Below are 24,310 nucleotides of genomic sequence, written 5' to 3' on the forward strand. Positions count from 1 at the left end.
ATAATACGAATTCATCTGCAAACATAATTTGACGCCTTTCTAAAACTTATTAATTTGGAACAATTTAATTGATTTGTGAATATAAGTGACGAATTGCCATTCAAACGTTTCATGTTTACTCGCTCAACTAAAACACTGAGTTAATATTAGAGCTTTATCAAAAACATACAAACTTCATCTTGAGAAAAAAAATACACAGAATGAAGGTGGACAATTCTGGTTGCCAAAGCCCCTGTCGTACATTCACAGTCACGCGTGCAGTTTATTTCAAGTCATTCTGAGACAATCTCATTAGTCCAAGTACTGCTAACATGTTTCGGCATTTGTTTATTATCAAAAGTTAGCCGTTGGAGCAATACATTTACATGTAGCGGTTAATATTCAACCTGAAAGCGTATCCGACACGCAGTATCCGGAAAGAGGTCACCGTGTAATTAAGGTTCCAGGCAAGTAACTCTCGAACAGAATAATCGTGGATTAATGTTAGCAGCAAAATCAGTATCTAACTAACCCTTTTGGACAATACAAAAAACTACAAATGAAAATGTAGGCTTTCTGTTTTGTTTTTGATTTGTAAGTAATTAATGCAGAAAAGGGTACTAGCTTCGCGTATGAATATTGCTATGTGGAGGGTCTCTGCGAGAGAAAAACAGACGCCAGCACGTTTGCGTTGAAAAAAGTAAGTGGTTTTGATGGACACGTCGTGATCAAGGGGAGCAATTCTCGATACCCACGCTCCCACCACCCTGAAAAAAGTGTCACAGAGGAAGACGACGCCCTGGTATAGCCAGAGCATTGAAGCTCAACATGGCTATTAGTTATCAGGAGTTTTCAGTCAGCACAATTTAACTCTCAAGCATCCAGTGTTCTGTTCCATCTTCACTTCTCTCCAGTACACTAGTTTGAGGTTCTGAATCACCCCCCTCACACACACACACACATAATCATACACACACACACAAACATACACACACTCACGCATACACACATACACACACACACACACACACACATACACACATACACACACACACATAAACACACACACACACACATACACACACTCACACATATACACACACAAACACACACACACACACACACACACACACACACACACACGCGCGCGCAGGTAACAAAGAAAACACTATATCCGAATCTTCTTTCTCATTTATTTATTATTGTTTAACATTTGTAATTTCCCAACACTGCAGGTTGAAATCACAGCAATCATCTTAGATTCTTCACAGCAACATCATTTGCATTGTTAATCGTGGATGCTTCCCATGCGTTTCTCATATATCCACACAGGGGAAACATGTTATCAAAGTACAACGATGAAAGTGGCTGCTAAATTGTTTTCGATATCAGACACTTTTTTACTTCTTACATAATCAAAGGCAATCCAAAATCGAGTAAAAGTTAGTCTTCGTTTGACATCGAACAAATTAATACTATATTTTTTACATTTTTGCTTAACTTTTAAAGACACGTCTGCTTTCTGTCACAGACAGCCTGCTGCAGGGTGCACAAAGATCAAAGCCGAATCTTAGCTTCTAAATAAGATTCACACCTAGAACCCTGAATGACTTCATGTCATCTTCTTACAGAAATCCCCCCTCCCCCTCCATCTTTCAGGACGATAACGAGTTTCCCTACAAAGCACGACTTGGAAAAGTAAATGACAAAACAAGAACAGTTAAAAACAAGTCATTGACAACAGCGACGACTATGTATTCTCCTACAAACCAAAGTACACACTGTTTTCAAGCAATGACCTTGAAGCAAAGGACGATTAGCTGGTTCTCCACAAAGCGTGAGTTGGAAAAAAGCAAAACAAAAACAAGCTACATAAGAAACAAAGCGACATTTATGTATTCTCCAGCAAAAAGAAATACACACCATTGTCAAGCCATGTGTGTGGAGCAAATCAAAACGTCTCATGTGTTACGTCGTGTCTCTTCATCAACTGTGCGTTTTTCTCTTCAGCACTGGTTATACCTTGATGGTTAAATTGCAAGGAAATACACCCGCTATTGAAGTTAGAAGTAACGTTCAATCATATATATATTACCTGGTCAGGTATGATACCGTACAATGATGGTTAAATTGCAAGGAAATACACCCGCTATTGAAGTTAGAAGTAACGTTCAATCATATATATATTACCTGGTCAGGTATGATACCGTATAATGTTGTACATGCACGTAACGTTATTCACGTGGATCTTTGATTTTGATTAGAAAAAGATAAGATGTCAAGACATAGGAATTCATGGCTCAAGCAAGAAAACAAATATAGTTGAAAGCATTTAATTTTGGATAAGGTCTATACGACAGAAAAAAAAGCAAAACGACATCACTCCAGGGATATTTACAAACAACTCTCATCAGTAAAAAACCGATGTCAACCAAAGGTCAAACAGTTCCCAGCAGCGTTTCCTTGACAACACGTAAAGTTAGAATAACAAAATAAAAGCAGATGATATACAGCATCATGCACTGAAATGCAGAGTCAAAAGTAACAACAAGACAATGACGATCAAGGGGCGTCACTTTTCTTTCTTTCTTTCTTTATTTGGTGTTGAACGTCGTTTTCAACAACGAAGGTTATATCGCGACGGGGAAAGGGGGGAGATGGGATAGAGTCACTTGTCAATTGTTTCTTGTTCACAAAAGCACTAATCAAAAATTTGCTCCAGGGGCTTGCAACGTAGTACAATATATTACCTTACTGGGAGAATGCAAGTTTTCAGTAAATAACATTTCTTACATACTGCTTGACTAAAATCTTTACAAAAATTGACTATATTCTATACAAGAAACACTTAACAAGGGTAAAAGGAGAAACAGAATCCGTTAGTCGCCTCTTACGACATGCTGGGGAGCATCGGGTAAATTCTTCCCCCTAACCCGCGGGGGGAAGGGGCGTCACAGTCCCCACGCTTATTCTGATAAAACACATAGATGATACTTCTTCAATAAGCCTGAATACAAAGACACATGGCCAAGGTCTTATTACAATTAACTGCTCGGGGTGGGGGATGGAGGGTTGGGTTGGGGTGTGGGTGTTTAGAGGGGGGGGGGGGGAGGAATTGGGAGTATTCGGGAAAAACAGGAAACAGATGACAACCTAACTTCCTCCTGCAATAGTGATGTAAATGTTGACAAATGATACATCCAGGAAAGGTTCATAAAACGTTTTCCTCATTAACGACCATCATACATTTGTCCATGCATAATTTTCAAGTAATTTTTGTTTTAGTTGGTTTTAGTTGCTGCTTTTTTTGCACACAAAAAAAGTCATTTACTTTCATAAGTAGGTGTTAGTCTTAGTTAGTGTACAGCTAAACACAAACACAAGCAACAAAACGCCACCAAACCAACACAACAACTACAACCACACAAATAACAAAACCAATTAAAAACTTATAAACAGCCAAACAATATGGACCTCATCATCATTGCCCTGCCTCTTTTACAAAAACAGGTGTCTTACAACTATCCCAAGCCATTAGACATCTTACAACGATAGCAACAACAACACTACCAGCCACAGCCCCAGACAACAACATCAACAACAACAATACAGCAACAACAACAACAACGACAACAACAAAAGCAAATTCTGAATCTACCTTTAGTGTCACCTCGTTCGCATTGTACACAACTTTGTTCCACTGTCTTATCTTATATCACACAAAGTTCAGGTCTCTTGACACAAAGGGAAGCAACCACACACATGTTCTCTCCTTCCTCGAGGGTACGTGCACGTAGGTTTCCTCCCTTAATTCAACACACGGGAGGATGTGTTTCAAGTGCTCGTCTTTTCACCTTGATTAGAGTTGACACCGTAGTGTTTAATTCCACAGCTAAACATTCGTTAACATGTATATGAAATAACAATGGACTTAAAGTGTTCAAACGAAATTGAAGAGAAAAAAATGAATGCAGAGCTTCATGCCAACAAAAACTGAACAATTTCAAAAACCTTGTTACGAAACAAAAACATCAATGTGTGTCTACAAAGCTGACAACAACCCCAAGTAAATACCACCACCACCTCCCCCACCACCACCACCACCACCAACAACAACAACAACAACAACAACAACAACATCCATGTATTCTGTAGATAACACATATCTGCACAAAGGTAATATAAGACATTGCACAAAAGAACTGTAACAATACTTTTTCCAAGATTAAATATAAAACAGTTCCAATTAAGCGTCTTTTGTAAAGTGTTATAGATACGTTTTACACACCAGAATTAAATTGAACAATTACACACAAAATACTGGTACAATAAAACAAAAAATCGTCATCTGCCGTGACCACTTCATTACAAAAGAACAATGCCTTACAAAGACATGTAACATCAAACCTCACCACAATGTGCCACAGATGGTGTCTTTTCAATGCAGACATACTTTTCAATGCACAACTGAAATATCTTGGCAACGTCTCCAGCAAATCACGTGACACCTCAACCACAGTCAGAAGAACAATTACAAAAAGTGCAGTCAGGTGTGCATCAGTCAGGTGTGCATCAGTCAGGTGTTAACCAGTTAGGTGTTCACCTCTCAGGTGTCATTCAGACATCTTACTTACAGTCAGAAGAACACCAGAAATTGCAGTCACATATTTATCAGTCAGGTGTCCATCAGACACCAGTCCTACACCACAATCAGCATAACATATATATATAGTCAGATGATCAACATAAGGTACAATCAAGTGTTTACCTGTTAGGTGTTCACCTCTCAGGTGTCATTCACACACCTACACCACAATCAGCATAACATACAGTCAGAAGATCAACATAAGGTACAGTCAAGTGTTTACCTGTTAGGTGTGCACCTCTCAGGTGTCATTCACACACCTACACCACAATCAGCATAACATACAGTCAGAAGATCAACATAAGGTACAGTCAAGTGTTTACCTGTTAGGTGTGCACCTCTCAGGTGTCATTCACACACCTACACCACAATCAGCATACCATACAGTCAGAAGATCAACATAAGGTACAGTCAAGTGTTTACCTGTTAGGTGTTCACCTCTCAGGTGTCATTCACACACCTACACCACAATCAGCATACCATACAGTCAGAAGATCAACATAAGGTACAGTCAAGTGTTTACCTGTTAGGTGTTCACCTCTCAGGTGTTATCCACTCACCTACACCACAATCAGCATAACATACAGTCAGAAGATCAACATAAGGTACAGTCAAGTGTTTACCTGTTATGTGTTCACCTCTCATGTGTTATTCACACACCTACACCGCAATCAGCATAACATACAGTCAGAAGATCAACATAAGGTACAGTCAAGTGTTTACCTGTTAGGTGTGCACCTCTCGGGTGCCATTCACACACCTACACCACAATCAGCATAACATACCGTCAGATGATCAATGGACATTGCAAGAAAAAGAGGAAACAGATGATATCTAAACTACTGTCTGCAAAAGTGATGTGAATGTGGAAAAATAAGACATCTAGCTAGCTGCACACAACTACATAGAGCATAATCAAGAAATAGTTCATCAAAACTTTTACAAACACAAGTTTAACACCTGTCACAAATGTATCAATCTTTGTTCTTCTTCTACACACACACACACACACACACACACACAGACACACACACGCACACACATATACCATAACCCTCGTCTCAATCCACAGTCTACGTTAAAACATTAAATTTGACTAAATGTAACAACAAAACACAGAACAAAGGAAAACAATAACAACTACACAATAATCAAAGTCTAAATCTACCTTTAGTGTCACCTTCTTTGCATTGTATGCAGTTTGTTCCATATTGCCAATGTAGTTTTTCATCTGTCGTTTACAACTTTAAAAAGTTAAGGTCTTTTCACACAAAGGGAAGTAACCACAAACATTCTCACCACTTGTTCAAGGTTCATTCTCTCCCTTACTTCAACACACGGGAGGATGCATTTCGAGTGTTGGTCTTTTGACCTTGACCGTCGTCACAACGACCAGAGATTGCAATGTAGTATTAAATTCCATAGTAATGCATGATCAGACAAATCTACATAGAAATCCTTTTACAAGTAAACAACAAAACAAAAAACACACATTTTTTTGGTTCAAAGTATGGAAATAGAGGTCAAGCAACAAGCTATTATTTGCTATCGCACAAGACATTGACAAAACAGCAACGCACAAAGCTTCAGGCAACAACAAACTTCACCAATTCAAAAAGCTTGATACAAAACAAGTACCTTAATGCAGACCTGTTTACCCCCATAAGTGTTTTGGAGTAATGCTCAGCCCCAAAAATAGTAATCCTGGCACAAAAATAGTAATCATCCAGCTTTCGTCGCCAATTACAACGCACATGACAACTGTGTCTGCGAAACGCAATCATGCACATATATCCATCATTCACACATCAGGCAGTTTTTGTAGTCATCATAATTTCAAAGAAGATCACATCAAAAGCACATGCATCACTGATGCTTTTAGAGAAAGGGGGAATGTACGTTCTGGCTCACCGATTCCGACAGACCCTAAATATTAACGCAAAATAGGCTTCTGGACTAAACTTTTACTAAAATGAAACATGCGACAAAATCAGAAAAATACTGCATAAATCCATACAAAAAAAATATAGTAAAGTAAGGTTGTTTTGAACCAATGCCGGGTCTGTCGGAATCAGTAACCCAGAACGTACATTCCCCCTTTCTCTCTGTGCAACGCTAAATTTAGTTTCCATTGAAATATTAACTAGTTGCAGCCAGCGTGTGTTTCGATCCAATCTGCCCGTCGTCGGCAAGCCATAACTACCGTATTGATCTGGTAAAAACAAACAGCAAGCCTGTCTTCTATATTCCTCCAATGGCAAGACAAGATTAAATCATGTGATAGCAACAGTTACGTCACGTCCGCCCAACACTTGGTGTTGATAGTAACATAGCCTAGTGATTTTGTCATTTCATTCCGGAGGCGCCTACCGCGCAGTTGTGCTGTTCTGTGAAGACGTGTATGTGTTTCAGTGAAAAAAGTGCTTAATTTAACAAGGTGAATGTCGCAGAATTAGAGAAAGAGCTTCTTGAATCGCAAAATGTTCATCAAGAATTGTTAGATTATTCTAGGCGGTCAACAACTTTAATTCTACCTGACATGGAACAAGCTTGTAATGTCCCACTACCAGCGCCAACACCATCAGAATTTTGGACAGAAGAAGAACAGCATGTACTAGAAGAGAATAGAAAATATTTTGAGCAGATGGCCTTAATAGCAGTTAAGGCTAAAACAGAAGGATTAATGAGACTGCCCAAAAAACCAAAAAGGAAGATAGAAGATTTGTTCAAAGAAAAAGACGGAAAGAAAAAGAGAGTAGAACCAACAACGCCAAGTGATTTACATCACTATCTCGTTTCAAACCAAGCAGATGTTAGCCATGCTATATCCACAGAAGCTTTCACAAATGCTTATTTTGCTCAAGCAGTAAATGAAAAAGATATTGAAGAAAGACTGCAAAAAGGGATGAGAAATCTCAAAAGACAGGACGCACAACAAATCTTAATTTACATTCAGTTTGGACAGTTTTTGATTATGTGCAAACAATGGCAGGAGAAGCAAAGAAAAGAAGGGAGAATGAAAGAAACGTGGGCTGACTGGTTGAAAGCAAAAACTGGCTATTCCGATGTTCATGCGCGTAGACTACGCGCCGTTGCTAGATCGCTTTATGCATTTCCGCGATTTACCACTGTTGGTTTGCCAATCAGTTTTATCATGGGCAAACTTAAACAAATCGAAGAGATGCTCCAGATCGAAGAGTACAGAGAGTACTGGTCAGAAACGCCGCATATTCCTGTCACATCAGAGCTCCAACAGTCCCAGTCTTAGACTTACAGTGCTTGTTTGTGCGCAACAACAGAAGTATCACACTGCGCCTGCACTGTTAGACAAGTGTTTAAATATAGTAACGATCATGCATGTACGGTTTCAAAAATAGTAATGACGTGATTCTAAATATAGTAACGATCATGCATGTACGGTTTCAAAAATAGTAATGACGTGATTCTAAATATAGTAACGATCATGCATGTACGGTTTCAAAAATAGTAATGACGTGATTCTAAATATAGTAACGATCATGCATGTACGGTTTGCTGCGCCTGCCCTGCTTTGGCTGTCTTCTTAATCATCCTGCTTCAACACCCTGCTTCAGCTGTGTTATTGTTTTTGCTTCACCCTGCTTCAACGCCCTACAATAAACTTTTTAGGCTGCCTTCGGGCGGCCGCCGAGTGTTAACTTATTCAATTGACTTGTTTATTTTATTCAAGCTTTTGATAAGTGTACTTGGTGGCTGCTTTGAAACTCAACAAAGCCTAGTACTCCCCTTTCACAAACACTTCCCCAACGCAAGCAACGTCCTTTTCCCCGCTGCAGTCAAAACAAAGCTGTCATAGCGGGTTTTCCCGATTGACAAAAATTCTTATTACACACTCAGACTATTTGGAGCCGCGTTTGTTCTCCAGTGCCCAATTGCATAAGAATATTCTGGTGATGAATAAACGCGCTTTGTGTCATTAGCATCTAAAGATTTCTTGTTTACAATAGTTGTGTTGATCTGATGAAGCGTGGAACTGATCTTAGGGTTGTCATGGTGAAACACTCGCTTCTGAAACAGTGCTTCCTTGTAGTTATCATGCGATATGCTCGACTTTACAACCTGTTTGCTTACACCCTTTGCTTTTTTAACCACCCCTTTCTCACTTGCAACACTGTACATCTTTGCACGCAATCCAACATACTCCTTAATTATCTTCCCATTCATTTCATCTTTCATCTTTCCAATAACCTTCTTGTTAACATTTGAGTGCAATGGTGATTCTTTAGGGTAGTCGCAAGTGTCATAAAAAGAATCTTTTCCTTTTACTGCAGGACTTTCAGCTTCTAGATCTTTGTAAATGTCATCCGCTGGAATGTCAAGTAAGAATGAATCTGTGTCTGTGTAAAGTACTCTCGATTTGGGATATCTTGGTTTCAAATAATCATACAAAAACTCAAGCATCAACAGTTTTGACAACTCTAGCACAGTAAAGCCTATGAATACTGGTTTGTCAAGCTTGACTACAAGTTTTTTCATTAAGATACCATACAGCTGTTCATGAAAGTATTTAAAGTCTTGATACTGTGGTTTGGATGTCAGCTTGATGGCCTCATTTTCTCTTGTAACAAGTCTAACATCCTTTCTCTTGTGTGGGTTTTCCATTGTCTTACCAAAGCAACTGTTGTTCATCAGTTTAAAAAAGTCTTTCTCTGATGCATCAGCGGCTTTGGTTCTCAGTTCTGTGTTTTTCATGATGTAAGGTTTCATAAACTGTTCTTGATCAAATAAAATTATACGATGAACAGCCTTCAAAATTAATCCATGTCTAATGTAAAACTGTAACAGTCTGTAGTGACACACATACTTCTTTTTGTGAAACAGATTGGGCACCAGCTTTGGAGGTTCTCTTGGGTTTACTTTTAACCTCTCAGCCGCTAAAGGATAATCATTATGTAGATCATGAAGTGATAGTGGATAGTCTAAGTCAACTTCTAGTATCCATCCCTTTCGACTGTCTGGGCCTGCTTTTAATATTGTCAGCACAACACATTGTGAAAATGGTCCTGAATAGATCTTAAAGTTCCGAAGTGGAAGCGTCTGACACATTGCCCAACCATACAAATTGTTTGCATCTAGATACATGATGTAATTAGAAGGTTTCATAGGATCAAAGTCGTCCAAGTATTTGTTGTTGGCTTTGCAGTAATTGTGTGAAGCCATACTGATTCCTCCACGTAGTCCATTTTCAATCATCTGAAGTGTAGGTAGATCTGATAGCAAGTCAATCTTTACTCCTGTAAATCTAAGAAATGCATCCCAGCTCATGCCTGGTGCAGATATGTAATGTGAAGGATCTAGATTGTAGTGCTTCATACATGTTCTTCTGTAATTCTCAAATATATCTGCAAGTAAACAAACATCAGCCAACAAATATTGATCATGATAATCACCCATTGTATTACATCCTAATTTATTCCATGCAGTCTTAGCGTGTTCATAGTCTTCGTCACTTATACCTTTACCCTTCAGCCGTGAGAAGTAAGCATCCTTTGGTGGTAACTCATCTTCATCAAACCTCTCCCACGAATCCATGTATTCATATGGATAGACTCCCTTTCTAACTAAGTCACTGTCAAAGTACTTACATGTGATTGGGAAAGCAGTTAGTGATGAAGATAAAGACTCAAGTGTTCCCATCAGATGTTGAGCAGAATCGTAGAAGTGTAAACTATTCAGAGTAAAGGCCATGTACTTTTCTGAAGACTGCGCAATGCATCTTGCTTTGTATTCATCAGTTACTGCCTGCATGATCAGATGTGAATCATAACCGCGCAAGTTATGGAAGAAGATTGGAAGCTTCCAAGTCTTAGGATCAAACTTTAATTGTAGATTACATTTGCTGTGTGCTGCTCCTCGGAACTGCCCACTTACATGATCATGATCTCTTACTATTGGATTGTCTGTGTTTGGTGTTAGACTTTGTTCGCATATCCAACACTGTGTGGTAGAGTTAAACTGTTCTTGGTCTTCAGGTTTCATAACAATGTCTGAAAGATTCAGTTGTTTGGAGCAGTCATTTCGCACTTGGTTCATTTGCTGTAAGAAGTTCTTTGCTGCATTAGGTCCTCTGTACAATTGCGGTTTAGAATGTTTACCATCTGAACTAACAACAATAAATGCATATGAACAGACTTGATGATTACTTAGAGTTACTGTTTTAGGTAGGTCTTTTGGTAAAGGTCCTTCATATGGCACAATGATAGATTCAAAGTCAGCATAAACAACATAAGGACTTTTCTGTAGTTTGCATACATTCTTAAAATACACTTTGCTGTCTGGCGGTGGTGTTGTTAACTTCACAACCGCATCATCAACGCTCTTACAATGTTGCTTGTGTATAAGTGCTGCATGAATTGATGGAATACGCAAGAGACATCGCCTACAAAAGTCTTGTTTACTATTGTGATTGCTTGTGCTCGCCATCAGTCTACTCATTGTACGAATCAAAGTGTAATGATATTTTACACCATCAGTCATTAGTAACATGTCAACATGGTTAGTATCACAATCACCAATCGTTGGTGAGTTCTTTGATATTCTGACTGGTTTCAGTTCATCTTCCTCATCCCACGTGTAAACATTTACGGTGATGGGTTTGTTTTGCTGTTCAAATTTGTCAATGCTTGTAATGCTGACAGGAAATTCAATACCAGTAAAGTTTAGTTTATTTCTGTATGCATGATAGTTCGACACTCTTTCTGCATTTTTCTTTACACTGTACAGTCTTGCCAGAACACACCACATAAAACATTTGTCATCATCATTCTTTATGTTCAGCACAGCACGTTTTTTGACAAGAGCAGGAGGTAAAGGTATGTAACTTCTACCTCTGATGGGGGCAAATTTACTTAGCTTCAATTCTATTTTTATAATTTCACCTTCTGACCATCCGGATCCTTTCATCTTTGCATCCTCTGCAGCTTGCTCAAACCGTTTCATCATTTCATCTGCCCAGTTTCCATTCAATTCTGCCATAGAATTAAGTGCTAGTTGTCTGGTTGAAACATGAACTTCTAGCACCTCATCACTGACTGTTTTGTATTTTATTAAACTGACTATCTGCACTTTTACTGGAGGTTCAATCAACAAATTGTTTGGAATTTGTTCAATAGCGTCTTGCACACTGGACTGCACATTTTGAGGATCCGTTACTTGTAATTCAACGGTGTCAAATACTGTCGATAAAGATTCTAATACAGAGTCTTCCATCGCTGTGAGTTTGATTTTATAACTCAAAATAAAAATATAAATTAAAAAAATGAAGTTGCTTAGAATTCTTTCTCAGAGCTTCCATTTTTGTTAACACTATAAAATCTGAAATAAAAAATCATTTAACATTTGTACCACGTGGAACTAATTGTAATTCCTCTTTTACAAAGGCTCTTTGCGGTGCTGGTTCTCTCAAGTAATATATAGGTGGATTTGTCTCTACTACTCTCTTGATTTCATGAATGTCAATACTCCAGATTGGATCCGTTGCACGCTTCCTGCTGTCACCCTCAGCTTCACCGGGTGCATATAAATATCTGACTTTCTGATTGAAAGGTAGTAATGCCACTGGTGTTGTTGACTTTGGAGCAACAGGTATTGTTTTCTGTTTGATTGCATCAACTGGTCTTAACCCTGTAGCTTTAAATACCTCCAGATTCATTGCTCTAAGTACTGATGGTAATCTTTTGACCCATTCAGTGTTACGCAATTTACTTTCTGTGTCCAAAAATTCCTGATGGTACTGATATGAAAACAGTTTTTCTGCCAACTGTTTGTTAAAGCTCTCAACAATAGCCTGTGACCTGTGGTTTCCTGGAATACCTCTCTTCACTGTAACATGATGTTTTAACAGAAGCTGGTTGACAGCTCCTTTAAACTCCTTACCATCATCGCACTGAATCATTCTGGAATACTTTAGTGGTCCACGTCTGTAAATTTCTTGCAGGGCAACAGCTGTAGCTATAGCACTTTTCTCTGTCAACGGTTCAGCATCTTTGTATCTTGTTGCAACATCAACTACAGTCAGTGCATACTTATATTTCTTCCTTCTGACTGTGTCATGCGGTAAATACAGCAGGTCTATTTGATGAGTGTCATTCGGTTTAATGTTAACAAAGTGTGGTCGTGTAATTTTTCTTGGTGCAGGTAAATAGATCTGCCAAACTGCCTGCTTTGACAACCATTTCTTTGCTATATCTTGAGAAACACCTGCTGTGTCACTGAGCTTGTCAATAGCAGTTCTTCCTTTCCAGTATCCTTTTGGGGAATAATATATTTTAGATAACAAAGCATCACTCATGGTTTTTTAAATGACAGAATATTAAGATTTGACAGCACGCGCAATAAAGTAAACAACAGCCATACCAATAACAATGAAAACAATCTCGCCCACCTTCTGCTCTTCTGAAGGCTGATAAAAGTCACCCAGTTTTGGAGGAGCACTTGTCTTCATTTTCTTTCCAGTTACAAGATAGTATTCTTGAATGGCTGCATCAACATTGGCAAAGGTTTTGTTTGCATGTCCTTGCTGCCTGAGTTTATCATTCATAAAGTCTAACTGCGCAATTCGTTTCTTCTCGTATTCATCCTGTGCTTTCGCCAGTTGTTCCATGGCTTTGTTGTGCCTTTCCCTCTCTTCACCATTTTGCAGTTTAGAAAACAAATAGTTGCTGCCAGAAAATGCAAGCGCATTTACAATCGCACCTCCCACCATCATAACCAAGCTAGCCATTTTATTGTCTTACATGTTTATATTTTCTGGAATAATTCCTTGCTTCACCAAAAAGTCTTTTGTTGCAAAGGAAGCTGTCACAACACCAATTAGTTTAGCACCGTCTTCGAAGTCTAACTTTCCCAAGTCGGCTGGTTTCATTCTGAGGAGACTTTTACCCAGCATTGTGTAACCTACACTCAAGCCTCCAATCACTGCAGCGTGATAAACTAGATTAACTATTGTCTTTTCAGAACTCATTTTTATGTTATCAAAATTAAAATATTAAAATTATTCCATATGAAATGAATCCACTGCAGGTACTACTGTGGGCTTTTTTATTGTTTGTACTGCTTTGTTTGTTGGTTTTGGTGTTTCTGATTTTGGTGTTTCTGATTTTGGTGTTTCTGACACTTTATATTTGCCTTGCCAAAGTTTGTAAAGCAAGTATCCACCTCCTCCAACAACAGCTGCTACAGCTACTTTTCTGTATGATAGAAATGAAGATTTTAATTCTTGATCAGTTTGTGTGACCTTAGTCACTTCAGGAATGTTTGGTGTCTGCTCAACTTCAGACATAATGTTCTGCTTTGCCTTTTGATTTAACTTTTTTTGTCTGTTCCATTCGGCTAGTTTTTTTCCTGCTTCTACTCTACCAGGTTTCTTTGTCACTGTGTTCACTTCTGGTATTTTCGTCTGCTCCACTGTCTGCTTCAACTGATCTGTCATCTTTTTTATTCTGAAAATTAATGTGTTTGAAAGTAATTAATCCAGCAACAAATGGTACTAATAAAGCACCAAATCGATAATACAGGCCACAGGCAAGAGATTCGAGGGACTTGGAAACAACAGGGTCATGAGTTAGATCATGTGTTAAGTCTTCCTCCGAGTCGAGAGGTGTAAAATGTCCAAAAATCTTTGTGTACAAACCTATAACAGTCTGTCCAATACTTCTAACCATCTTAGAACCAAGCACTGATTCATACCGTCCATGATACTTTTCTATATCTTCTGAGGAAAGATGTTGTACTTCTTCCACAGTTAACTGCTGCCCAAGGTAGTGTTTTGTTTTTCCACAAACAGCAAGTGAATACAATCTTTCTTTTTTATCAGGTATAGTCCTACTGTCACAGATTTCAATATCTGTAGCAGTCTGCATCAGCAATTCATCACAGTTCATTTTATTTTGATGCAGAATAAAATTAAAATCTAGTAATTAAACTTGAGTAAGAACTTAGGTAGGAACTTAACAAGAACTTAGGTAGGAACTTGAGTAAGAACTTAGGTAGGAACTTAACAAGAACTTAGGTAGGAACTTGAGTAAGAACTTAGGTAGGAACTTAACAAGAACTTGAGTAAGAACTTAGGTAGGAACTTGACAAGAACTTAACAAGAACTTAGTAAGAACTTGGGTAAGAACTTGACAAGAACTTGACAAGAACTTAGTAAGAACTTGAGTAAGAACTTGACAAGAACTTAGCAAGGATTTCTACAAACATACATACTGAACTGGTTGATCAGTTTTTAAAACCAGTTTCGAGTGCTTAGAAGATTTCAGATTATTCTTTATTCTTTCTCTCTCCTGTTTGTTTTCAATGACATCATTTTCTCGAAGACACTCTTCAAAACTGTCACGGTCCTTTGAATAGAACAATGTTATTGTTTTGAGTTGCTCTCTAAAGTCTTTCAGAACTGCATTGTATTTTTGTGTTAATATCCAAACTGATATTAATGCATGTCGTCCACTGAATGCAAGCTTTGCTAGTGCACTTTTCTTTCTAACAATGTCACGTTCTGCTGCACAGTCATCAATAATAAACAGTGTTGGCGTGTTCTGAAAAAGATCGAAATAATGCTCCAAGCAAACATTTAGACGATCAGAAGGATTTACAATAAATATATTTTGATCAGACCATATGAATTTTCTCTCCTTGTATGTTCTGTTATGCTTTATGGTTGGACAGAATATGACTATGTGTTCAAAGTGATTTATGTAAACAGTCTGTAATAAATCCAAAACATATCTTGTTTTGCCGCAACCTGTTGCCCCACAAATCAAAGAACAGTGTGGATCTTTTGGAAGAAAATCTAGATACTTCATTTTAACACGTTCAATAAACAATATCCTGTAATCTGCTTTCAGAGATGTTTAACTGCGCATCTGACACAACAAACACGTAGATCTTAACTGATTTACTACTACTCCCTACTTCCTTTTCAATTTGTATTGTGATTCCTTCTGATCCGTTTTCAATTCGCCTTCCACTTCCATGCAGTTTGTTGTCGTCAGTTGTTCTGAGATCCAGCCATAACGCATATTTATTTGTCAAGAAATCTTCTACGCCAACACCGTGTAAATGTAGATCTTTAGCCACAAGATCAGATGTTGGGTCTTTCAATCTTCCTCCAGTAAAGTACTTTCTTGCTTCATCATAGTGTTGGTATGGCAGCATGCCAGATGCAAATATTTGGTTTGGCTGCCCTTCAATTGTGCAATATACTCTATTGATTAGTGGATTGTAAAACTTTTCTATTTGCCTTTCATATGAATCTTTTGGTTCCTCAAACAACATAAGTATTCCCTTCATTGACCTAGCTGGTGTATTCAAGTTAATGTTCCAGATTGGATCAGCCTGGCTTTTTGAAAGTGTACTGTGATTCAACACTCTTTCATAATAGATAGGCAGCTTAGAACTGTACTGATTTTCTATAAGTCTAGCCAGTTCAGGATGGTTTACAACATCAAACTCTAAAGAAATTCCAGACACCTTATACTTTGCTTCCGGGTCTTGTGAAAGCATAACACGATCATAACTATTGAAAGTCAGGTCGTATGACAGCCTGTCACGCAATGCTCCTTGATAGAAGGGAGGATGTGAATTTATGAGTTCAAAGTCAAGTGGAATACAAAATTTGTTTCCAAAAGCAACATTGACAGCGTTATCTTTTTTGTTATTGTCAGCTTTATCTCCGGCTCCTATTCTAACTTTTATCCCATTGTCTGACTGAATCCCTTGAAACACTCTGTTTTTCTTTTCATTGTCAGTCAACCAATTATCTGCATAAACTAAAAATACATCTGCATTATTCAATGACATCACTTCCCGCCCTTCCAGTTTGACAGTAATCTTCCTCACAATTGCTCTTCCTACATTATAAGCCAAAGTCCTATTTTCATCTGAGCCAGATTCTAATTCTAATTTGAATGATAGTCTTACAGTGCCTGGTACAATAACATCGTTCTTACCTAGATTAGGAAACCTAACAGTAAGTATTTCATTCTGATCAATAGTAGAAGGATTATTTGTAACTATAACTGTTTGCCTTATTCCTTTTACCCCGAGAGGTTCTTTCAGCCTTCTGTAAGGATCAAGAACAGAACCGAACGATTGTGCCATCTTTTTTTATTTTCAAAATAAAAAATAAGTTACAAATGGCAGAAGGTGGATTTGAAGATTTATTTGAGCCAGCGGACGACATGAGCGAAGCAATCCCTTTGGTTCCCTACCATCATTCACTGCATTATGAGGTGGCACGACATGAACTTCTGGAAGGTAAAGTTAGAGATTTCTACAAAAGTTTAGGAGAAGAACCTGATGTTTTAGATCCAAACCAGTTCAAAATGGAAGCAAATCATTTATATACAACTAGCGATAAAGGAGAAAAAGTCCAACTTACATATAAATCTAATCCTGCTAAGTTTCTATCAAAAGTTTCACTAAAACAAAAACTTACTGCTAATCGACTTAGGCAATTAGATATTGTGCCTAGCACACGGTCATCATCTTCCCATGTTGTTTCCTTACTTCAACAAGCAGAACTAGGACTACCAACTGCTACTCAAATAGAATCTGTTCCATTGCAAGATCTTAATAAACTTGCAGATGAGGCTGATCAACTTATACAAGAGATAGAGACTTCTTTTTCTGAGGAAACTTCACTGAAGACTCCACATGAACTATTACCTATGAGAGAAATAGAAGCCCTTAATCAATCACTACAAACCATCAGAGGTGAAATAGCAAATAATCTGTCAAAACTAGGTCAGCTGGATGAAGATATAAACAAAGAGAAACAAAAACTTGCTGATGCTGATGATTTGAACCTAGAACAAGAAGTAAAAAACAGAATTTCTAAGCGTTTAAAAGATTTGCAGGAGGAGAAAGCCATAAGGTTAGAAGTTCTAAGTAACAATAGAGAACAACTGAGAACACAGGTCAGCAGAATAAAAAATACAATTCAAAGAATCCTTTACGAAGACACAACTCTTGCTGAAAGAATTAGAACGCTTTTCAGAGAGCAGGGAATCACAATAGCTAGTATACTAACTGCGTTAGGATTTGCAATAAGCACATTAGTGTTAACACTCACAGGTGGCACTGTCACACCTCCACCTCCACCTTCACCTTCACCTCCATCTGATCCGGGATGGGTAAAGAAACAACTCAAACACATTGCAGAACTATTAAAGAAACTAGCAGCAAAAGCTTTGGATGCACTTCCAGGAATCATTGGTTCAATTGTTAGCTGGCTGTTATCTTTTGCAGGTAAAGTTGTTGGTTTCATGGCTGAACATCTCTGGACTCTAATAGTTTTAATTGCAGGTGTTCTGCTAACGAGAATAAAGCAAAAGTAAGCCTACACCCACTCCACCAATTACTAGAGCAGTCTTCTGCGATTCATGATCATCACTAATACTAACAGCTTGATCATCACTAGTGACAGAATGATCTTCACCTGCAGCGTGATCTTCACTTGTCACGCTTTGTTTCTGTTCATTGTGATATGGCTGTAGCATCGTTCTGATTTCTGAATTCAGTTCTTCACCCTTTCCAAGCGGCTGGGTGTCACTAGCAATAATGATTTCATTGTTATAATTTGTTATTGTTCCAATCTGCAGCTGGAGATCAGAAGGTAACATGTAAAGGCCGTTACCAACAGCAAAGTCAACTTTTGATCTTGCATAACGGAGAGAGTCTTGATACCTTTTGATGCTGGAAGGCAGATCAACTGCAGAGTTTATGACATCTTCTAAATTTGATAACAACTGTTTCTGTGCACCAAACCCTGTGCTTGTTCTCATTATGTTTGATCGTGTCTGTGCCTGCGAGCCTAGCAAGCACCACGCATATGTTCGGATAGATTCATTGATCCTTTCAACACCTGATCCAGTGAAACCTTTGCCGGTGTCTAATATAAAAGTAGTCCATGCATTGTGGTGCTGTTGTTCTATTGATCCTAACTGTACCTGCACATTTGAAGAAAAAGATGTATGACCTGGCCAGTAATCAAAATTATACCTCCTGTGGACACCCCATAAATATAGTGTTCCCATGCCATGGTTTTTGTCTTGCTTTTGCCTAAAGTCGGTCTTAAAATCTATATTGAATTCATTGCAGAGACGCTCATACACTTTCATGTTTATCCTATTGTTGAATGGGTTCCAGCTCTTTTCATGCGGCATTGGTGCCTGAAGTTCAGACAAGATTCTCCTGCACTGATAGTAAACGTGAAATGTGTACACACACTTTGTCAGTAAGTTTGAATTATTCATGTGGTCTGCATAGGACACTCCACATCCTGTGGTTGCACAGAATATTGCAAAGTTTAACTGATTCTGATAGAACTGAATTGGGTGAGAGTTCCACATCTTTGGAACACTATCATTTTTGATTGGGGGATTTAGGTAAGAATGGAATGGGTCAGGCACTTTAACGCGAATGGATTCTGTTTCTGTTACAGCAAAGTCCAACTCATGGAAAGAAATAGTCTTTGGATTGTAATATGGTCCAGTTTTGTATTTAACGTCTTTGTTGAATTTATACTGAATCATTTTTGTTGTTGAATAAAAAATGTTTATCACACTAACAAATGTGAAGACTAGTGTGCCAGTTAAACTTGCAAACCCTATCAACAATCAAAATGGAAGAATGAAAGTTGCACTGCATGAAATTATGTACAAGGTTACTTGGTATAATATCAGTAAAAAAAAGGCTAACAACTGGGTTAGAATTAATGGTAAAACACATTCTGTAGAAGATGGTTACTATGACTTCTGCACTTTAGAGAAAGAATTGTTTGCTCCAGTAGGTATTACAGCGAGTTTAAATCATGCAAGTCTCATTGCTACTCTTACTTTGCCCAAAACTAGAGAAGTAAACATTGAGTTTCCAACCAAACTCCTTGATATGCTTGGAATTACAAAAATATACAAGGGAACACGTCCCATTGACATGGATGTTAACAGTGTACTGTTTGTTCACATGAGAGAGCTTAACACATCCTATAATCTGTTTAATGATCAGCGTTCTGATCTGCTTAGGATTCTTCCACCGAGTGATGCCTCTTTTTGTAAAATGCACGTGCCAACATTTAAGACACTTCAGTTCAAGGACTTGGAGGAAGGGTGTCATGAATTCCTACACATTGATCTGAAAAATCAAAGTGGACAACCAGTTGATTGTTTGTTTAACATTACATTGGAAATAGTTCCATAAAATATTGAGTATTAAAATGTCGAGTGGACCTACAATAGTTTATCCTGTTGCATGTTCAACTATAGAGTTGAAAGATTTAGCAGACGCTATCGACTTTGAGAGCAATGCTGAAGTTGGTGCAGTGTATGCATTCGAGTTTACAGACACTGGTCATTACAAGAGAAAGGAAATCGACGATGAAAAGAAACCAAGATTCCTCAAACTAGGTCAAATCCGTGATGTTAATGTACCTGATCCAATTGTCGATGACATATACTACATGTGGAAACATCAGAATAAAAAATGGGTACTTAGTCCTGTTATAAAAAAGATTGACTGGGAAATGAAGTTTGAATTTGTGAGTCCATACACTCTTGTTGGAAAAGACGACACATTCCGTAAGTCAATCAATGCTAAACCACTAATTGTTAGCCTTGTTCCTGCGTTTAACAGCAGGGGAGAAGTTGCAGTTAAACCTTTCCATAAGAACAACTATCTCATTCACAGAAAACAAAGTGTTGAAAAGGACGCTGACACCATTGTCGATTTTATACCCAAGCTTCCAATAGGGCAGAATGCAACTATGATATTTGATATAGTTGTCAGGAAAAGGGAAGAAACCACAAACACTGTTCTAATGAGAGGAATAAATCTCAACTGGAGACCATTAAATGTTGAAGAAGTCAGAGTATTTATTGCTGTTCAAAAGGATTCTAACACAATAAAAAAACAGACGTCAAACCAAAATGTTGTTGTTAACGCAGATATAAATAATTTAACAGAAATAAGAAGTATTAATCTTACTTATCTTGATTTGATTGCTTTCTACTATACAGATAAGGTGTTAAGCAATGAACAGCTTCAAAGCTTAGCAGAAACACTGGCCAGTGAGAATTAAGATAAATATTTTATATTTTGCATTAAAAAGATGACTAGCAGTGTGAAGCTTTATCCTAATATTGATGAAAGTGCAGCAGAAAGTCAACAATTCAGACTGGCACACATTAGTAATATACAAAAACAACTAGAAGATGAATTAGAAAAATATTCTCGCGCTAGACGTAAGTACTCAACAACTTACAACAGCCTTTCTAATGCCAGCACTGGTTCTACTATCCTTGCATCAGCTGCAGGTGTAACGGGAACAATTCTGTTAGCTACCGGAGTAGGGACTCCAGTTTCTCTAATCCTAGGTGGTGTCGCAGCAGCAGTTGGTGGTTTATCATTTATAGCATCAGCTATAATGAAAAAAATTGTGAAAAAGCTTGAAAAACACGAATCCATTTCCACTCTTGCATCATCAAAATTGTCTAGCCTAAAACTGTCTATCAGTAAAGCACTTGAAGATTCAAAAGTTTCTGACGAAGAATTCAAACAGATACAAACAGACTTTGATGACTACAAAAGTAAGAAAGCAAGTATTCAAACAAAAACACGAGCTGAATATAACAAGCCACTCGATATAGAAGATCTGAAAAAGCAGTTTTTAAAAAAGGGGATTCAAATAGGACGGGAAGAAAAAGTAAAAATAGAATCACTTGTAAAGAGTTAACTATTCGTTTAGACAGTCACATTGCATGTATCAGATATAATTCTAACAGTGAAAGAACATATGAAGTAAAGTTTGTAAATGAGAGAGCGTATTGAGCTTAAGAATGTTGTATCAGAGAAAGGGGGAATGTACGTTCTGGGTTACTGATTCCGACAGACCCGGCATTGGTTCAAAACAACCTTACTTTACTGTATTTTTTTTGTATGGATTTATGCAGTATTTTTCTGATTTTGTCGCATGTTTCATTTTAGTAAAAGTTTAGTCCAGAAGCCTATTTTGCGTTAATATTTAGGGTCTGTCGGAATCGGTGAGCCAGAACGTACATTCTCCCTTTCTCTCTTTTTCATTTGCTCGTAGTAGGCCTTTTTCAGTGTGTCAAGCGCTTCTCTACTGTACTTGCGCTTGCCGAATGAGTGAGGGCGAGACTTCACCACTAGAATAAGGCTCTCCAGCGTCTCATCAGACAGACATGATCTCTGGTCAGTCCTGTGCTTTTTCACCCCATTTTGCCATTGAAAAAAACAATGCCAAACATGTGAATAGATAAAAAAAAATAAAAAAAAATAAAAAATTTTATTTTTTTTTTACATTTTTTTTATTTATGAAAATCGTAGTCTTGACACGGATAGCGGAATGGCGTATTTTTTTCAGAAAATCGTAATAAATTACGCCAAAATCGTAAGGGTAAACAGGTCTGTTAATGTGTGCCTACAAAGCTGACAAAACCAGGTAAGTACAAACAACAACTGCTATTACTACTGATGCTACTATTACTATTACAACTACTACTATTACTACTACATCTACATCTACTACTACTACTACTACTACTCAGTACTAATACTACTATTACTACTATTTGTACTATTTGAGAGATTATGATCGGCAATGGAATCCTCGTCAAAAAACAAAACAAATTACAATAATCATCACTGCAAGCTAGAAAATGGCAATCACCACAATTTACAGTCATTATGTAGATAATACATATCCTCAGACAGGTTAGACATTACAGAAAAGAACTGTAACAAGACTCTTCACACAATGCTTAGTAAAACAATCCCAATTAAGCTTCTTTTGTGCAATATTTTAGATACATTTTCACTCTATTAAGTAGAAAAAAATGCACACAAACTACTGGTAAAATAAAATAAATAAAACATGTCTGCCATCACCATTTCATTACTGAAAAACAACGACCAACAATGACATTTATCAAAACCTCGCCACTATGTGCCACTAATGGTGACTTTTCAAGGTAGAAATACTTTTCAATGCTCAACTGAAGTAGGTTTGCAACGTCTCCAAAAAATCACGTGACACATCAATCACAGTCACAAGAACAGCAGAAAGTGCAGTCACGTGTTCACCAGTAAGGTGTTCCCCTCTTAGGTGTTAATCAAGCATCTTACCTACAGTCAGAAGAACACCAGTAAGATGTTCCCCTCTCAGGTGTCATCCAGACATCTTACCCACAGTCACAAGAACACCAGAAACTGCAGTCACATATTTATCAGTCACGTGTTCATCAGCCAGGTGTTATCCTGACAGGTGTTATCCTGACAGGTGTTCACTTCTCAGGTGTCATGTACACACCTACACCACGACCAGCATAACATACAGTCAGAGGATCAACAGAAAGTGCAGTCACGTGTTCACCAGTCGGGTGTCGCGCTATTGTGTAAGAAAACACGAACACGGATTGTGTATATCTGCATCTCACCTCTCCCAAATGTCCCACTTGCTTCCGTGGTCGACACCGACTTTGTTTTTTTAAAGGTAAACGGAACAGACGTACAGTGTTATACTGTACAGCGGTAGTAACAGTTATTGGATTAGGAACATAGTTTTATTCTAAGAATGATATATGCCAATTGTAACATAAACATAATTATGTCCCACATCGGGTGACCATGTAATATATGCCGTTCAAAATAACCTAAGGAAAATGTAAGTCTTGTGCACCTACTATGTACAGCATCAATTGATTGGGTTCACAGAAAAAAGACCACATAATTATACAGGAACTATACTTAACTTCCTTTTCCAACTCTATAGCTGTCTTACTCTTTTGTCCGCTTCCACAACTTATGAGCTAACCTATCATGGTGAAAATGATGTGAAATGAAGTTTGGGAAAGTCAAACAAACCAGCAAAGCACCACGTATTTTGATGATGGTAAGAGGGAAAGAGCATGTGGGAATAATGGGCAGACACTGAGCTTCTGCTTGACATCATCACGCCTCACAGATGTTGGATGGTTGTGTGTAATGTTGCCTTGTCACTTAAACGTGTACTGCTCATAAAAACAAAAACTGGGTAAGTTGCTTTTACACAATTTTTATTATATCCTCTATTTGTTTGAATACAATCACTATTTGTATGGTTTTTGTTGTTGTTGAAATGTTTCCAATTTTCTGGAAATAAGCATTCTAAGAAATTTGATACGTAAATGGTTTGTTTGACTTTGTTAAAAATGTGTTAGAACGAGTTATGATTAGTACCGTTTATGCACGGATGGCGTATGAATTAACGCTAAGCCGAAACGGGGTTTGTTTGTTTTCTTAAATTGTTTGTTACGACGTTCAGGTCGAACATATCGTGTTACAATGTTCATGTGGCTTTTCTAGTCAATTGTGGTTTGGCCGGAAGAGAGGGATTTAAAAGGAAAGTAGTGAATTTGTAAAGAAGGGGGGAGGCACGGGTTCGGGGGATGTTAACATTATTGTTGTACAGCACTGACTGAAGGACATTTTTGTTGCAGGCTTTTTATCTTCGTTGTTACCTTGGGTTTCCTGTCCATCTTCATCTTCGTCTTCGTCTTCTTTTTCATCCATACCTGGGGCACTCGAATTGTCTTCGTCTTCTTCGTCATGGCCGTTCTCGGGGGAACTCGTCGAACAAAAATGAACAGACCT

The sequence above is a fragment of the Littorina saxatilis genome, linkage group LG15, assembly GCF_037325665.1.
Source record: "Littorina saxatilis isolate snail1 linkage group LG15, US_GU_Lsax_2.0, whole genome shotgun sequence".
Taxonomy (NCBI): Eukaryota; Metazoa; Mollusca; class Gastropoda; order Littorinimorpha; family Littorinidae; genus Littorina; species Littorina saxatilis.